This window comes from Aulostomus chinensis, chromosome 7, assembly GCF_037954235.1.
Source record: "Aulostomus chinensis isolate RoL2024-O1b breed Wild chromosome 7, RoL_Achi_v1.0, whole genome shotgun sequence".
NCBI classification, from domain to species: domain Eukaryota; kingdom Metazoa; phylum Chordata; class Actinopteri; order Syngnathiformes; family Aulostomidae; genus Aulostomus; species Aulostomus chinensis.
Window position 1 is genome coordinate 24905945 of NC_141326.1, and position 18795 is coordinate 24924739.

The window sequence follows — 18795 nt, forward strand, 5'->3', positions numbered from 1 at the left end:
GGTAAGTGGTAATAAATGGATGGGCGGATGGATGGATGGATATATACATACGTAGTTCTGCTATCTTAGTATTTGACTTTAATGACTTTGTGATCTAAGAAAACAGACTCTTAGACCTTTCATTGATCAGATGAGTGGTTGTTGAGTTAACTGAATCATTGACACACTTAAACACAGGTTCATTGTTCTTTAGGTTGTTTATTAATGCCGGTTTAGATCACAGAATTCTGAGATGACAGCTCAGAATGAACGCTTGCAGAGACTCCTTGCATTATAGAGCAGAAAAGAATACATAAAGATATATAAATAAATATATATAACACAGATGAATGTAAACTTGTTTCAATCAATGAAGTATCTCAGTATATTTCTCATGCCACACTTACGTAAAAAAAAAAGTAAACATTTTGATGATTACCAAGAACTATGTTTCACCTTTGACTAGAAAGTTCCATTTTCTGTTTCAATGTAACACATTTCTCCTGTACTCTGTGTCATTGTGCAGTATTTACAAGTGATCCTTCATGTTTTGTAATTGAAACGTGACATCAATGTTGTCTAAAAAAGAACCAATCAACACGTGAAAGGGTAAAAAAACAGGGACCCCTGTCCATAAACGTTTGGATTACATGATCTTTTGTTATGAAGAAGAACAATGTGTGGGTCAATAAGCAAGTTTCCAAGGACACAGACCTCTACTGCCACCTGCTGCTGAAAAACTAATAATGGCTGTTTCTTCCATGCAGAAACAAGATCCACTTCAACAGGTTTATGTTCTGGATTTTAACAGAAACTCTAAACTTTCAACTTTTTTGTTCACTAATAACCAAACTAAGACATATTGAATTAGTATTTCCAATTATACCTCTGAATCCACACTCAAGTCGTTTAATAAATGATCCCAAATTGCAAGTTTTCCTAAAATTGCTATACAACACATACAAAATATAACACACATCATCCTTAGAACCTTGTATCAGTTAAGAAAATGTACGGAACAAACAACTACAAAATAACCCAAACCCACAATTGTTAAATAACTGTGCAAATGGGACATAGCCAAGAAAAATAACTAAGAGAGTTCCATCTTCCTGGATGGACAGACATCCAATACATGTTTGTAATGCATAAATAAATGAAAGTGCCACAGTTGTGAAACGTGGAAAAGGGTGACACTTGGGTAAATATGGTGTAACTTCGAGAATGACAGAATACTCAAACACTAGGTGGCGCGTTTTCCATGTTTATTACATCAAGCGAGGCCTATAATTCATGTCACTGGAACTTCTGGTTCACTCACGATCAAAAATACTCTTTCAATATTCTACACCTAAATCTGGATGCAAAAATGAATATATTTGTAATGTGTTTCACTTGCTTGCCTACATTAAAGAACAAATATATCATAAGTAACAGGGCACAGTTTAAAGTCGGATGGATGACTTTTGATGCTGGTTTAGTTCACGTGCAAAATGCTTCATCCACTTACATTTGACCAATAACAGTGTACCATTCAAATAGCTATGACATCACATGAAAGCAGAACTGTGAGTAGGCTATCAGTATTATTTTCAAATTCCTGGCAAACTTGACATTTAAGGTTGTTGAAATTCATTCATCCTTACTGAACGATAAAAGAGTATCCCAAGATGCTTTTATATTGTTTTTGGTGACACAGAGAGGCAGAGGAAGATGATGGCTGGAGGAAGGCCTTTAGAGATGGAACTCCAGAGACAGGATGCACACAGAGCCATTGTCTCATCAGTCTTAGTATTCAGCTCACTTTGCTCTATTTCCAGGGCCAAGGCTCAAATCAATTCAATATGGTGGCTGCGGGAAAATGGCTACACAGAGTGTGCAGCCCACATCGAAACTTACTCAACGCTGGGCGAGACTCGTGGGATCTTCGACTGCAATGGTCGACTTTTTTTCCCTCTCACCGCACAGTGTTTCTGCACTACTATAGAGAGTCCAACTAGCTTAACACATTTGGGATATGTGTAAAACAATGTGCAAATTGAAGGAGTGCAAGAGTCTTACTGTATAATTCCAATGTGTCTGTAACTGCATATTTAAAATGAAGTTAATGTTACTACACAGTGTCTATGGGACTACTGAGTGATGAGAAGTGGACAAGTGAGGCTTTCACTGTGAACGATGGCCCCAAATATGACCCTGATATAAGATACAGGGGCTGCAGTCTCAGACAGTGAGGCATGTCTGGTGCCCATGTTGGCCTGATAGTAGCTGGCACTCACCTCGTCATGTATATGTGTGTATTTATGTGTACTGTTGGCCATGGAAAGAGCCAACGCTTTAACCATCATCTGTTGCTATATGAATCATGCTGGAGCCCATGAGGTGAGATTCTTCCACGGCTCTTCTTTCCATCTGCTCTGTTCCGGGGTTGTAGCGCACGTCAAGGCTGCTGATCGTAGAGCTGCCTGGAGCCAGTCAAGTGGTATTCAGCTGTCTTCTATGTACAGTTTTTTTCAAATGTTTAACAGACAACCACCCTCAGAAATATCGAATACAGCTAATTGACAAATCATCAAACATTGTTTTGGAAGAGGTCGGCAAGTTTTCTTGCCAGCCATGTATATATTTAGCTTTAAGCTAATTGCAAGGGACTACAAGAGCAATGGCAACAAAACTGCTCCAAAATGTCAGTTTATAAATTAATAAACTCATGGCTTCTTCATCCAGCTGTATGCACAGTAATTCAAATACTTTGATTTGAGCTAAAAACTCACTGTAATCTTTCAGGGGTGTCACCTGTTTATGGTACCGCTGATCTGGAGGAGTCATAATTCCTCTTTAGCTCAAATCAAAGTGTTATTGAGTTTGTAAACCAACATTTCAGGGCAGTTTTGCTGTTTTGTTGCTGAAGCTATTGGTAGCCCCAGCTGCTATTAGCTTCAAGCTAAATACACAATACATGGCTGGCTCTTTCTGCATTCGAGTCACTAGGAAGTAATGAAGGTAGTAAAACACCTCGTTTGTGAGCTCAAGATAAAAATCAAAATTCTAAATATGTTAGTACCATTTTTGTAAAAACATGTCAAACAGAAATGAACACAGACGCGAATGGATTCGTCTTCATACTTTTTTATTACCTTTTGAGCAGAAAATGAACGAGGAATCTCAGAGTGAATAGCTGTTACCTTGTTCTTTCTGCTGCTACGATCGTCTGCTGTCTGCACGGTGTAGTATTGCTGCCCTTCAGGGAAGGCAGTAGGTTGTATAGTTATCTCCAGATTGGGCAAAATCACTACCCTGAAACCACACAACCTACTACCTCACTCCGTACGAACATCAGAGAGGTCCTACTGGTTTGCAGACTTTGATGATCATGTGACTTTGTAAAAAATACGAACAGTCCAATTTCTCATAATACACAAATAACATCCTCATGCATTTTGAGGATTGATGCACTACATTGCAAAAGCAATTTACAAAAAGGCTGTCTTGTGTTAACTTCTTGTTAATCCAACATTTCAAGTCATGCAGAGAAAATGACACAACACAGCTAAAGAAATGAGAAGAGGCTCCTCGATAAACAATGTCTGGCAAAACACAATGAAAGTATTTTTCACTGTTTGGTACAAAACAGAGGCAGAACTTGTGATAGAGATGTTTTTCTGCAGCGTAATTACGGAGGATAAGGATGGCAGTAAAATGACCCACTGCTACAAAACGTTGCTAGCGAGTTAAGATCTGCACAGGCAATGCTGATCCAGATCCACAAGCTCCCACAAAGGCATCTGAAGACATTACAGTCACTTCAGGAAAGACAGTAAGTTGTATAGTTATCTGACAGGAAGGGTATGACCCTAAAACTATACAACCTACTACCTCACCCCAAAGGACAGTCTTTAAAAAGTCCTTTCAGCTTCCAGTTCAGCCAGGTAATCGTATTTGACACACCTTGTTGAACACAAAACACAGGTTATGATTCACAGAAACACAAATACACATGATACTCTGCTCTGGGATCAGTGTAACTGGAGTCTGTGTATTCAGTGAGATAACCGGGTCATCGGGTTCAAGAGCTAATTCAAATGATACGACAAGGTGCAACTACGCTAAACAAACTGTGTAGCTGAAATATTTCCATATTCAAATGATACCCGTGAATAACTTTCAACATAGTTTGACAAAAAGAAAGAAAAACTGAAAAGAGACTGTTGAGTCTTTGGTGTCTGTGCATGTGTGTGACGGAACTGATTAAATTGTGAGAACTGTCTACATTAATAAAGAAATGATCAAATCAGGATATTAAATTCTTCAAGTCCATGACGTCAAATGAATTTCTCAAGATAGTGGTCGTGTAAACAATTCATAAGGACATTCAGCCTCATCTATGAAATGTTCTCATGCACGCAATTGGTTTTACACATTAAAGGTCTACTTTAGCCCTCAATTAAGTCTTCCAGGCAGGAAGCAGCAAAGCTGATAGCTATTTTAAAAACATTTCATGAATGAAGCCCACTAAGTCCATTGGACTGATGTTTATCTTAATCAAAAGGTTTTATTTCTTCATTCTTTGATGATAAAGTGAATATAGCAGTGAAATACTTAAAGGATAGTCTGACATCTGCACTACAGGTTTTGACAAAAAAAATGTCTCTAGTGGAAAACTGTGTGTGTGTGTGTTTAATTTCTTGGTAGCTGTTCACAAGGCGAGAGATGAATAATGTAGTAGATGATGGCAGTGTGGTTTCCAACCTGGATCTCAGAAATCGACAGAGTTGCAGGAGAAAAAAAAAGCTTTGGGCTTACATGGCCAACGTGATTGTTATCCACTGCTCTGCAGCTCCATTACTCTTCACACAGCAAAGAATAAATCCGGATTGTTTCATGCCGCATCTCAATTGCTGCTGAGTAATTCTCATGACAAACACCAGTTCTACCAGAAACTCGTTGTCAGCTATTAATTCATCACCTCCAGTCTTTGATTGCCCTCAGGTTTATTGGAGTTCAGTCATTAATATAACTATTAACCAAACGTAATGGAACTTAGTTTTGCTGGGAGGTACAGGGCATCCCCTAGACCTGAATTTCTGACAGCTGACCTGAGACCTGTACAGGTTTGGTAGTACATACTCTTACAGGTCAATCTTATTCTGTTACTGCCAGTCTGGGGTTTATTTATTATTAAGCGTATTACCTGAGAAGACTTGAAACAAATGGAAACGTGTATTGATTGGTGACTTCCAGCAGAAGCTGTTGTAGATCGAGACAAAAATGTAGCAGGGCTCTGAGTGCGATGTTTTCTCAATGAAGTACCAAACATTACAGGTCAAAATGGCAAACAGTTGAAACTATTGTTTCTTATTATACTATATACAGCAAGATGCAAAATTTGCAAACCAAGTGTAAAGCTCTTACTAAATCAATTGTGCAAGAGCCATTGAATAACAAAAAAACATCAATAATTAATTAATATTAATTCATATAATAAAGATTTATTCTAATACCACATTTCAGATCATCGGATGCATGGTGTGAATTATCACCAGGGGAGGAGAAGGCTACTACTTCAAAACACAAATATTTATTTTCACAACTTGTAGATTATCGTGGTAGCAATCGTAAGCAACTTTGAAATCTATGCTGTTTGGGTCTGTGACTCTGGGACTGATCGGGTTCAGCGTCGGCATTTCTCAATTCTGGGTTTGGGTCTCAGTTAACCCATAACAAAGAGCTTGGTTCAGTTCTGGGTTTGGACCAGTGAAGACCACAACCACATGAACCTTACAACTAAACTATAAGAAGTGGATACTGTCCAGAATCTGTCTCACCTCTTTGCTGCTCACAGTACATTGTCATGTCCTTCCTCTACCATCAGCTGGTCCCAGTCTGGAGGAAGGTCTTTATGCCTCCATCTCCTTCTGTTGGCTGGATCTGACTCCTACTCGATGCTGGGTCGCAGGTGGGGGCCAATGCCAAATACTGTTAACCTCACTCCAAAGACTGCTAAACTCATTTATGTCATGTAACCAAAGGTAACATTCAGGAATTCAGCTTCCGATGTATCATTACTAACCGAGCCTTTCTGGTAGAACTGTGCTTCCCCATATTTCCTCAGAATTGTGTGTGTGTGTGTGTGTGTGTGTGTGTGTGTGTGTGTGTATGTTTGCGCGCGCGCTCTTCAGAGAGAGTGTTAGTGACCAGAGCTGAGAGTGGGCGAACTAGTTCATGTGCTGGCACACATGTGCAGAGCAGAGGGCTGGAGCTGCTGCTGCTGCTGTTAATGTTTCTCACCTGCTCTGTATCATTCAGCAGAGGGGGGTGGAGGGGGCACTGACCTATCGCCTACTCCCTCCATCATGGTTTTAAGCAGCATGTCAGGTAGCCTCCATCTGAAAATCACATAAAGGAAAAAAAAAGTGAAAAAAAGGAAATGGATACATAATGCAACACAATGAGTTTTTGATTTGACTTCTCTCAGATCAATAGTTAACACCACAGCGGCTAAGAATCTGCAGTATTACTGGAGTGTCTCGGTTTACTTGCAATTTGTGTTATTTGCATTTATCGTATGCTTGTATGAAATTCTGTATGGCTTCATACTTATGTGTTCTGTGAGGAAACCACACCATTGTGCGTGTTAAACTGTCACACAATCTTCTGAAATAAAGTCGAACCAAGGTCAAATTTATCAGCCAATACGTCCACAGTAATATTATATCATCTATATGGGCGCAAATGTACAGCACTGCACTACGGCGAACGGTATTTCTTCGAGATGAGAGGTCCCATTGTGTCTGCTCAGTGGTGAGCCTGAAACTCTCTGCATTATTCAGCACTGTCTTATTTACACCATAGCACTGGATGAGTGGATTGTAAGTACGCCCAGGCACACACCCTTACAGGGTAACACATACACATGAGGAACACTCAGCTGACTGAAGCAGTGGCGACACAGGGAGAGAAGCGGCAACTCAAAGTGCGAGTATGTAAACTGTACTAACATGAAAAACACAAAAGCAGATCCTGATGAGACCACGGAGACTCAGTTTCCCAAAAACAAATATTTCCAGCTGATGACACTCAGTTAAAAATTTTTTTTTACTATTTAAAGCACTACTTCACCTAAAAGTGCATTCTGCCATTCAAGCACTAACAAATAGGTGTCTAAGTTTCACAAAGACATTTTTTTTTAAACTTTATGATTTTAGAATGCAAAAAACCAAGCCCATAAGTCAGCCAAAGCATGTCGCTAATTTTAATCCACGTCTTCATTCTGCAGCCGAATGCTCAGTAATCCATAAGCACTTTCTTCTTGAGGTAAAAACATACAAACTAATATTTTCAGTTCAAAGTGCCACAGTGAACAAGTGTAGTACAAGTACTGGATGATGCAGTTGAAAGTTTGTAAAAGGTCATTTTTGGACAGTTTTGGTGTTGTTTGTACTGCAGCTGGAGGTTATGGAGTGCCATTGGCTTCAAGCTAAATAGAGGTGGCTGAAGTGGTGGAAGAAATAATGCAGGGGGACAAAATGTCTTCAGGAGCTCAAGATACCCACTTTAGTTGTGAATACTTGAAAGGCAAAATGCATATTTAGGGGTATCATGGATTCAATATGAGTGCTGTTTTTTCCAAACAAATGAACGTTGGAAATATTTTATTAGTAAGAAATCTTTATCTCTTTAATATTTTATCTAAAGAACTTAAGTAAAACACTGTCTCTGAAGAGCCAATCAGCATTCATATCACAGTCTATTCTCAAAGTGCAGCCGTGCCAGAAAGCTGGGGCCCCTACTTCATAAGGTAAGGTCAAGGCACACTGTCCTCTCAGTCTGCTGACTGGACATACTTCAATCTAATATAGTAGATGGCTCTAGACTCCTGAGCGACTGAGTGCATGTTCAGGAAAGCTATTGCTTTCAAGTGAAGCCAGCTGCCATCATCCAGTGACAGGAAAATATTCACACTCGCACCCACATGCACACCTACTGCAGAATATGCAAAACCGACACACACACACACACACACACACACACACACACACACACACACACGCACACACACACACCTGTGCACAATTTGCACAATTTTCTTTACAGTTATACAATCCAATCTAAGAACACTTCTTTATGAAGAGCTAAAAGCAACAGTCTTCTTCTACGTGCACAAACTCAGCGAGAACTCTGACTTGAAAGCACAAAGTCTGTAACTGATACGCTGCTTCAGCCTTGTGCCTCCATAAGTTGCTGGGAAGAGCCAGGGTGCAAAGACCTGCTTTCTACACCTCATTTTATAATGCCCCCCCCCCCCCCCCCCCCACACACACACACACATACACATACACAGTTGGGCATGCACACGTGTATAAACACACACATACAAATTAGGACACTTTTCTGAACGTGTATGTACAAACATGGTAAAATACCATGATGAGAGAATAAAGCAAAGCATGATATTAATCTAGACAATCACTGCTTTATACGGCATCGACAGCAAAGGCCTGCAAAGCTTCAAAAGCCACTTTAATTCAATCACACTTCAGTCTAAAGTGCTACAGAGGCTATCAATCAATACTGAAGCTGCGTTTCATTGCACTGATAGTAGGACGAAGTGAAGTGCTGTAACCTTGTAACACGATCCATGTGGTTCTCTCTTAGGTGTGGTGGGTAATTCTGCAAAAGCAGCTGGAAGCTAAAGCAGTACGAGTACACAATTTACTTACTCCCTCTAATTTTCTGATTTTTCTACAATGATAGCAATAATATAAACACTGTGATCGGATATTGTTCAGAGTATGCATCCTAAAAGTCCAGCTTCTTAAAATTTGATTTGTTTGTTAAGGTTGTGGGCAAGTGCCTTTTTAAAAGTGTCATTTATATGGCAGACTGCAGCCCACTGCATTTTAGTCATCATGCACATCCAAAAAATTCTAAGAAAGAGTGACCCTCACCCACAAATAGTATTACAAAGAGCAAAAGTTGGCATGAAATGCCTGCTTACACTATTCTCTACTTATTCCAGATGTTTCTGGATTTATATTAAAACTTTTCAAAATCCTCTTATTCAGAATCTTTTGTATCAGGATTAATTCACATTCTCAAAGTTTTAATTTGGGTGAATAAAAAAAAAGTTTTGCTGAGTTTTATTTTTCAGTCAAAATCCTGGTTTGGTATCTGTGAGGTGTTTTTAATTTTAAAATGACACGCTTCCTTCGGATTTTTAGCGTAAGATGACTTCTGGCAGCACGGCATTAAATGAGTGCTTATAATTGAGTTTTCAAGTATTTCTATTCACATTATATGGTACTTTTATCCTCATGATTATACATGTGGCATCTCTCACATGCTAGATGTGATCATGAATACACAGATGTTCATGCGTGTGTGTAACCTTCCATGCATGTACAGGTATGCATCTTCACGTGTGCCCTGCAACAAGTGAAGTTGTGTCTGGGTGCAGATAGATGGAATCCAGATAGACAAGGTAGCGCATTGATAGGGGAGCATGGGTCCTATGCCCCCCCACTGGTCCCACAGGGTAGCACAGCAAGCATGACCCATCTATTTATACCAGGGTTGAAGTGGAGGGTGGTGGGGGGACGACACAGGAGCGGGGGATGAGGCTGCGTGGGCAGGTCCTGTTACACATGCCAGGGTGGATGGCTGGGGCAAGCCACAGGGGGATTCTACTCAAAGTCAGACAGGCTGACCTCTCCGTCACCTCTGCATGAGGCAGATATTGAGCTTGCAAAACTTATGTCAGCGTGCATGTGAGAAAAGAAAAATAAGGAAGAAGTTTCTGATATGCATATGTGTAAATGAGATCTGAATGTGTGTGTAGAAGAGCCACAACACCCGTCAGCATTAATGGATCTGGATGCATTTGTGTGACGTGTACGTGAGAGTGTGATGGAGTGTGCACATAGTCTTGCTATGTGCATAATATGTGTGTCTGCCTGTCAGACTGTGAGATGAACTGACCCCAGTCACTTACCCCCGCCACCCCCCTCTACCCCTCCATCCCCCAGCAGAGCCATAAACATGCCAGGTGAACAGGGCTGGATTAGGCAGAGCTAGCGGATCCCAGTGAGGCCCCATGGCCACATCTTTAGAGGTAAAAAACAACCCCAATCATTGTAATGACAGGGTACGCAGCAGGGGTCGCCCAGACCACTCAGACTAACCTTACCAGCTGCTTCTCATCTCTCATACACAGTATACAGTCACATGTTCATAAAGACACACTTGCATCTGCATGCACGCAGATAAGGAAAGGCTGCAGGATGCAAGGCAGGAAGCGGGTTTACAGAAAGCTCTACACAGAAACTACTTGCTTCTGAAGGACAGAATTGAACCTGCATATCAGGACACCTGAAACACTTCACAGTGCAAGAGTCTTAATCTCTGTTGTCATTGCAGATGATTGTAGGCAAGTATTAGATCCTAAAATACACATTAATGCTTTCCACTGCATTAATCAGTAAACTGTGTTTGAAATGTACACACTGACCAAAAGAATTAGAAGTTTGAAACTGCTTGAAAGTAGTACATTATCATGATACAAATGGTTCTCTGAGGTGTTTGTCTATTACTTTCTTATGTCAGGGCACCTTTTCAAAGGCAAACACAGCAACCAAAAAAAAGATAAGACTAAGAAGAATTTGTCCACAACAGCACTGATGCCACTCCCCCTACTGGACCGTTACCATCAGCGTATAAAAATATGATGAGAAAACTACATTGCACTAATCAAAATATAACACGTAAAAAAATCAAGCACTAAATTAACCAAAATAGTATTTATGCACAACTACACCTCAGGCTGAATTTGAGATATCAGAGCCAACAACAACACCAACACTGCTGGGTTTACATGTCGCACCTCAGTAATGGAATGCCACAATGCAATGTAAGATCAGAAGCTGGGGCGGCATGACCCCAGTTTTAGTTTGGTCTGTGTGAAAAAGTGAGGCGTAACAACGTTTGGGCCCTTTTACATGTTGCCATTCCATTGGAGTTATGTTTATTTTAATCAAAAGTTAAACAAATGTCTTTATTTTCTGATAAACTAGATTGCAGTTTCCCCAAAAGGCATTATACAAATACAAATCTCAGGCAAAACTTTTTTTGTTTTTGTTTTTTTTTACTGCCTTCGTGCCACCATGCTAATGGAAAGCGGCGATAGTGCACTGCCACGCTAAGCTCTCCTCTGGCCTGCCTGCCTGCCTGCAGAGCCCCTTTCAGCTTGGGCAGTGCCCCATCGAGCTGCATCTGTCGCCAGCTATATTTAGAGGGTGGGATAAATACCATTCTCCCTGGATATGAACTTCAGCTGACAGACATAAGACCAGAGACCATAAGACGCAGACAGGCATCGGTGCAGTTTGTAACCTTGAAGAGCTTATTACTCCCCAGGCTACAGCTGGCTGTAGTCAGAGCCACTAGTGGTTAGCAGTTACAGCTGAAAGCTAAGGTTGTAAATACAGCTCAGTTAACCACAGTTAGCATTGAAAAGCTTGAGTTGGCAGCAGTTATTAGCTATATAGTTCCAGGCCTTCTGCCAAAATTCAGGGGGATATAAAGTATACTCTGATAAAGCAATTTTAACATTTTCCCTGCGTGAGTTATAGAAGAATAATGACACATTTCTGTGGATTTGAACCACCTTCAAATAGTGCTACATTTCTGCCTACATGCATTTGTGTGTGGCAGTGCCAGTGAGGCAGCCAGTGTGTGATATGTGACCATGTTACATGGCCATCTGCTCTATATAACCATAAACAAACGCAGGCAGGCGAGCTCACAGTATCATTTCCAAGAGGTCTAGGCTGGGTAAATGTATTCATGCTTCGGTCTCTGGGTAGATGCTGTAGAGACATGCCCTAGAAACAGACCATGGTTATGCAATAGCATTCATAATTCATTCCACAAACACAATATGGAAGAAACTCTGTCCCATATGCAAACACATGGCCAGATTAAAGAGTGGGAGGCCAAAGGGGATAGAGTGCATTGTGAACTGTTAATAAAGTCAATGACTGTCTCAGTGACAGTTTGTCTGTGACAGCCTTAAATAGGCCAGACCTTTTCTGCTGGAGGGACCTCTGCTATATTTTGCACCGAGAGTCTAAATCAGCTGCATGTCAGAAAAGATACACACTGATAAGGGCAGTTTACGCAACATCACTTCAGTCCACAGAGAATATTAACCATGTCAACTCAGCTCATGAGCTGTGTTTGTGCAAGCCTATGTTTTGCCCCACTGACACTTGACTATATCTTCTTTTTTTTAACATGATGCCCACACACTTTTGAAGAAGCAATTTCAAACCGTGAAGGCTTTTTGCCCCTTTACATTAGTCATTTACATAGCCTCATTTTTACTAAAAAGCTGAGTGATTTTGTTTGACATTCCCAGATAAAATTAGCAATTGCCTGATCCACAGAAACACAGCAGCAGACACCCACTGAAAGCTTGATATAGTATCTGTAGTCTTGGCGTCAGAGGATAGGAGGACTTTAATAACATCTGCACATGTAATCAAATGCCTGGCACATACCGAATTCCAGAGCCGCGGGCAGCTAGCTACAGTAGCTGGAGGTTGAAGGGTGGGGCCCGAGGTTAGTAAGTGCATATGATACAGGCACAGTGGGGGTTGAAGCTATAACAGCATGCAGGGGTTAGGGTCGAGACAGGTACATAAGCAGAGTTTAAAGCTTTACACATGCACTCCGGCTCTGGTGTATTGTAAGCAAGCAGGTTGAGTTACTACGGGGGCCTGGCTGCTGGGGAGAGAGAGGGATGATGGCTGAAAGGTGGAAGAGGGTCATGCAGCTGTGGGTCCTGCCATCAGATTTGCCCCACTGGAGCTGTTTATGATGTCCACCCAAGCTCAGCTCTTTACAAGAGGAGCTGGGAGGGGTCCAAGGGAGGCTTATTTGTATGCAATCATTCAGTAACAATTAAAAACCTCTTGCCTTAAGAAAGAAATTATTGAGAATTGCCATGACTGAATACTGAACTTCCTCTTGTCTTAATTTGCTCCTTAACCCAGAATGCAGTTGCACCCACTACTTTCTCCCCCACTGTCCCTCTCATCCTGCTACCTGACTACTTTGGCAGCGATACACAAAATGGCGGCAGGGAGCTGAGAGCTGGAAGGCAGAGAGTGGAAACCATTTTCTAACATATCCAGTCCCAGAGTCGAGACTTCCTATGCCTAGCTGCCAATTAAGATTACAACATAAGTGTTTTCTATTCCTGTGCATTAAAGATTAGCTTTGTTATGTTTAAATGTACTAAAATAACATGTCATTGGGACCACTTGGCCTTTCATATGGGATAAAGTCACAATATCCAGACATCGTTGTTTAATCTAATGCAGGCCCACATGAAAAAAATGCCTCAGCAACAAAAAGAGCAGTTAAATGTTTTGCTTAAGACAAATGAAACTTACTCAGCATCTAATTACAGACTTCATCTCATTAAATGAAATCCAAGACAATACAGTAAATCATGAAATAACAACATATGAAATTTGTGATGCATTATGGTACTTACAATGCTAGAGCGAATGACTCTGTCTGCCCATGATTTCACCTGTTGGCCAAATTGTTTGTGCATGTGGCTGAAGTCAGAACTTTCTGCCTGGAGAGAGACGGAAAGAGAGAGAGAGAAAAAAGTGTGTATTATAGTGTCAAATGGAGAGACGGTTTAAAGCGATATAAAAAAGAGAGGAAGAGAAAACAATAGAGAGAAAGAGTAGCAGAAACAGAAAGTGAACGGTTGGAGAGCCAACAGCAGCGGCGGCAGCAGCAGCAGCAGGAGCAGAGAGCTGTAGGGGCTCCTCTCTGTAGCCTGTTTACTAATAAGCTCACCCCACAGTCTTGCCTGGCCAAGGAAACTCATTAGCGGAACATGTAACACACCGCACCCTCTCTGCTGGCCTGTACACCAGCCAACTCTCACTGCCGCATGCTCACCCAACACCAACACATAAGCTCCGCCGTGGCCTTGGCCTTGCCCAGTATCACCCACTTGCTGCAGACGTGCACACACTTTGGCATGCTTTAATACAGAAAGCCTACAGTGTCGTGTGTGTGGGTGAAGTGGCACATATGCGTGTACTTGTGAGATACAATCAGTGATTTTTTTACCCATGCGGCACAGTATGTTCACACACACACACACGCACACACACACACACACACACACACACACACACACACACACAAGGGCATGTACAGACTATGAAGCAATAATGCTCAAGGCAGCTTTTGACATGTTCCCATGTTTCCATATGTAGGTGTGTGTGACGCTGAGAGCGAAATGTGGAGGTGAAACAGGAGGACGAGGCACAGCACAGGTAGTTAGTCATCATTAGTCAAAATCTCAGGTTGCAGAAGAATATTGATAAAGAGAGATGTGAGGGATGTCCTCTAGCAGAGCAGAGAGGACACTGCCAAGGCCTCTGCTCAGTGTGGTGGCTGCTGCTGAAGGGTGATAATTCTGTACAAGGACGCTAATTGCAGCACGGGACATGGCCTTGCTGTAAAAGGGTCTTTTATATATTGTTTCGAACGTTCATAATTACAGAGCAGTGCCTTGGACTGCTGCCAGCACATGTTTATGGACTCATGAGTAACCTAACTCCTCCAGCCCATGGAGAGAGATTCATGTCCAGGCTGTGCACTCACTGCACTCTGTGTGTGTGAGTGTGCATTACTGTGTGTGTGTCTTGTTTGTGTGTGTATGCACGCTGATGACTCATGAAGCCGAGGCAAGTATGTGCAGTATCTGTGTATACAACATGAATGATTGCAAGTTATAAAGTGATTTCAATATGACATCTAGACTCCAGAGCGATTCTGTAAATGAATATTGAAGATTTAAAGTACTTTTTTTCTTTTTTAGAGACGATGACGTGTTGATCGTAATACTGGTTAGGGCTAAAAAACAAACAAACAAACAACGACAATTATTTCCTCACTCTAACATAACATTGCTGTCTATGAGTGTGTTTATATGCACAAAACAAAGCAATCACCGTCAAATTTGAGAAGTCTCCAGATTATTCAAGTAATTTTGCAAAAAGTGTAGTCAGACAGGACAAAGGACTTTATTGGATTATGAAAAATCCGATAAACACACCTGTTTTCTTGTCCAATCTTTTGTTTTATCCAGTGCGTGTATACATTTTGATCTGACTTCTTTCAATAAAAAAAGCAACAACATCTGTACAAGTGCAAATGCACTCGTGGAAAACTCAGGAGAAAAAGAAGAAAGCTGATGTTAAAGCATGAAGCTAGCAGGCAGCGGCAGTAAAAGGTATTTTTGAAGTGAAGCAGACAGACACAAAGCTTCATGGCCAGTGAAATGAATACTAAAAATAAGAGAATACTTCAAAAGTGATCTTGGAAAATGGCTGAGGGAAGCTCATCAAGAAAAGTTCAACAAACTTGTTGTTGCTGGATGACCAAAATACTGTCAGCTACACCATGTTGGATACTTAACTGGATGTTTAGAGAATAAACGGAATTATGAGTTTTACATCATTTACTGTAAATCTGCAGCTGAATGAATCATGTAACCTCCCCTCCAGAACACGTAATTATCACATTATTAAAGTGCATGTAAACATTTCAAATCAGATAATTGCCATTACCTAATTATTCCCAGTTATCAGATGCTTGTGTGCATGTAACAGACAAGTGAGGAAACATACAAGCACTATTAGGGTGTTGAATTACGCAGTAGATGACAGTTGCACAAACTGTCATTAAAATGGTAGAATAATGTTGCAAATAACATGGAGTATATTTGATAATATTTTTTGTTGGCACAGTAATGCAGCAACAGCTCCTGTTGGTGAACTGTTTGTTTTCATCACTGGATACACGCCACCCCCTATGAACAGTAACAAAATGATGAAGTGGAGCTGAGGAAAGGATTTACAGGATTTTGATAGTCCAAAAGTTGCAGGCCAGGCCTCTCAACCCTTAGAACTGCACCTCCAAGTGGAACCATTTTGCTGATTCTGCAGTTTTTTCTCGCTCTAAATTGCCTTGGCAACAGCAGAGGCCAAACACTGAAGAAATATATGAGCACTGGAAAAGAAAAGTTGAGTGGGCGCAGTTCTGCGTTATCTGGAATATCGCTTTGCCTGGCAGGTACATAAAACAAGTATCCATCCTGTCAGTGTGTGTGTGAAGAGACACTCAAACGTGATGCTGTAAACGGCAGATGAAAAGAGTCTATAAAATCTGTTAAATATATTTAGTGATCACAAGCAGCAAAGAACTTCTCTTAAATGCACAGTATTCATCATAAATGCTGGTAGTGCTGCAAGAAAAATTCGGCAAATAAACATACTAGCCTCAGGCAAAAGGGCTCATGATGTAAAGCAACCATGAGAAAGTTGTGCAGGTCTCATTTCAGAAAAGGAAGGGGGGTGTAAAGGGGAGGAAAATCTACATCATCTGTTACCCCCAAAACTCTCCCCCAAATCAATATTATGTCATTATGTCTGTGCTCACCGTCTCTGTGGAGTTGCTGTGGTTTTGTGGATAAATTACATGTGACACTCCCAGCTGACATCCTGATTAACACAGAGAGAATAAAAAGGGCCCCCAATCCTCAGTAGTCAACAGGGTAATGGACTAATGGCTTCCATGTATGGTGAAAGAAGCAAGGAAAAGCAGGTTTACAGACTTAAGTGTGTATGTGCATATGTGAGTGTTTGCTTTTGTGCAATAATTTTGGCACCTGCATACAGAGCACCATAATGTGTGTGTGTGTGTATATGTGTGTGTTTGCGTGTGTGTGTGAGAAAGAGAGAGAGAGAGAGAGAGAGAGAGACAGACAGAGTGTGTGTGAGTGTGTGTGTGTGTGTGTTTGCCCAGTCTCTCTCTTTTCAGGCCTGGCTTACTTCATTCTGATGATCCTGTATGAGAACACCATAGCCTGTAGTGGCCACTGTAGATCCACTCATCTGCTCTCCCACATCCACCAGGCCAGAGTCTGGTGAGCCTCGATCACTGAGACCTCGTCTGACTAGACTGCCGCTCACCTCAGGGAGATCTGAACACTGACTGCTACATAAAAGCCCTAAGCAGAATGTCTCTAATGACTCAAATGACATGTGTACTGGAAAATCTTCGCAATTGTCTCACAGGTTTTTGCAAAATGCATTCTGACCTCTGGGCATGCAGTGTTGCCAAAGAGAGAAATATTAATCCAGTTCTATTTCCACTAGCAGTGACCTGCATGCGCTAACCTGCAGAGCTGGGCTACTTTGCACCTCTGCTCAAGTGTATCAGCAGGGCCACTGGGCTTGAATCAATGCTGGAACTGTACATTTAATATAAAATCTAGTTTTCAAGCTGTGCAATAACATCAGAGATTTTATTTTATATGTGCTCCATTTCCCTGACAGTGACATAGAAGTGTGAAGCCCCTACTTTCCGCAATTATCAAGTTAAACAATAAAATGTCTTCATTTCTTGCCTTGTGGTTTATGAAGTAATTACTTACTCTTATCTCTGATCATAATTTCAATGGCAATATTTTAAATCTTTTTATCTCACATTCCTCAGAAAATTATGGATTACAGCCATTTAGATGTTATACCACATTGGAAACCATGAATCCATATAAAATTTATGTAAACTGATTAAATGTATAGAAAATCAGAGATAAACACCCCATGGCAGGCATTTTTCGAATACTATATACCATCACTTACCCTGACAGTCCACCAGAGAGCTCAATTTAAAAAAAGAATTTAATTATGGTGGGTTTTGTGGATTTAATGTACTTAAAACAGTACATTGAAACCATTTTACTGTTAGAGATAAAAGAGCTTCATTATTATGGCCAAAAATATATATTTACACAGAGTGCTCTCGGCTCGATTTCATTCATCGAATACGTCTTCTTTTTTTCTTTTTTTTTTAAATAAGCAAGGAGGGAACTGCACGGTATTCACGTCATCACACCAAGCTCATAAATGAAACAAAATCACACTGTCCTAAAAATCAATTTATCTCCTCAACAACTGCAGCAGTGTACTGCTGGCCCATTGCGGTGTTATACTGGTGAATGACTCATTTTCACACAAAGCACTGGCACATGACCTAGACCACATACTCAACACTTCAAAAGAATCTGGGAGAAATGCTCAGATCTGAAGAAATAAAGTTCTTAAAACAGTGCTGCAACGCTAAAAATGGCCAGAGCAGGAAGAATATATTAATGAGGTGAACTATGAATTCCAAAAGCCCTTCATTTCTAATTGGATCAAACAAGTTAATAATACAACAACCAACAAGTGAAATAAGATTTTTACTCAACAGGACAAGGTTGATCTGTTTTCTTATCTACATAATTATGACTTTTATGCCCCAAACACTAAGAATAATATAATTTTACAGGGTAATTTATATGTTCTGTGTTGAACATGTAAAATTATACTTTTTCCCCTGACCAGTCCAAATGCTCAACTAAATAAAATCGCACAAAAAAAAAAGAAAAAAGAAATAGGTAAAATTATGATACTCTTATAGGGCAGTGAACAGTCATGAGATACTTCCTATATATGCACACACTACTTAAGGAAAAAGCTAAAACTAAATCATTTTCGAATTCACACACACACACACACACACACACACACACACACACACACACACACACACACACACACAGAAAATTAGTGAGTTAATATCTAACGCGAATCATTCTTATTGTATAAAGCTATTTGGTGAATCCTCTCTGGGATATTTCTTATCTACAAAGATATATTTCTATTGAGGGAAGGA

At 40.6% G+C, this 18795-nt stretch overlaps 1 long non-coding RNA gene across 2 annotated transcripts in view; it reads right to left on the minus strand.

Moving 5' to 3' along the window:
* Positions 1–213: 213 nt before the first annotated feature.
* The window catches only part of LOC147259237 (uncharacterized), a 47981-nt gene continuing 29399 nt past the window's right edge, over positions 214–18795 (minus strand). For both annotated transcript variants that reach the window (XR_015117193.1, XR_015117192.1), the window contains 2 exons: positions 13538–13624; positions 214–6365 (listed from right to left, as the gene is read on the minus strand). This is a non-coding gene — a long non-coding RNA (uncharacterized LOC147259237). The remainder of the gene's footprint in view (positions 6366–13537; positions 13625–18795) is intronic.